This window comes from Parus major, unplaced genomic scaffold (assembly GCF_001522545.3).
Source record: "Parus major isolate Abel unplaced genomic scaffold, Parus_major1.1 Scaffold319, whole genome shotgun sequence".
Classification (NCBI taxonomy): domain Eukaryota; kingdom Metazoa; phylum Chordata; class Aves; order Passeriformes; family Paridae; genus Parus; species Parus major.
Window position 1 is genome coordinate 103,093 of NW_015379277.1, and position 561 is coordinate 103,653.

At 21.9% G+C, this 561-nt stretch overlaps 1 protein-coding gene across 1 annotated transcript in view; it reads left to right on the forward strand.

Annotated features, from left to right (window-relative positions):
* Positions 1 to 561, forward strand: part of RAB10 (RAB10, member RAS oncogene family) — a 44,841-nt gene that overhangs the window by 37,119 nt on the left and 7,161 nt on the right. The gene's annotated exons all lie outside the window — the stretch shown is intronic.

Below are 561 nucleotides of genomic sequence, written 5' to 3' on the forward strand. Positions count from 1 at the left end.
ACTCACACCTACAGAAGAGAAAATTTTACCCATATAAAACTCACTTTCCAAAAAGCAATAAATGTAAACTATCTTAAAAAAAAATGTTTAATGAATCTTTACACTAACCATGTACTAAATTTCTAATGAATTAAATACAAACATGTTACCTTATAGAATTATAAAGGATGTAAATAAGAATTCAGCTATTCTACATAAAAACCCAAGCATCCTCTCCATGTGTGTGATGATGCCATGGGTATATATAATATTATAATATCTATATTATATTATATTATAGATTATAGATTGTATAGATTATATAAATAAAAACATGCTGAAAACCCATAACATATATTAAAAAACCAACCTTATAAAATCAAGCCTTACTATATCAACTAAAAAAATAACTAACCTAAAAAGTTCCTGTAAAAAAAATTTGATAAAAATCAATTTACATAATAATCTATTCTTATTAAAATAATAATTAAAAAAAATAACTTGCTGACCAATTAAATACAAACACTATACCTTATAGAAATATATAGGATAAATAATTTATAATAAAAATCTAAAGGATGT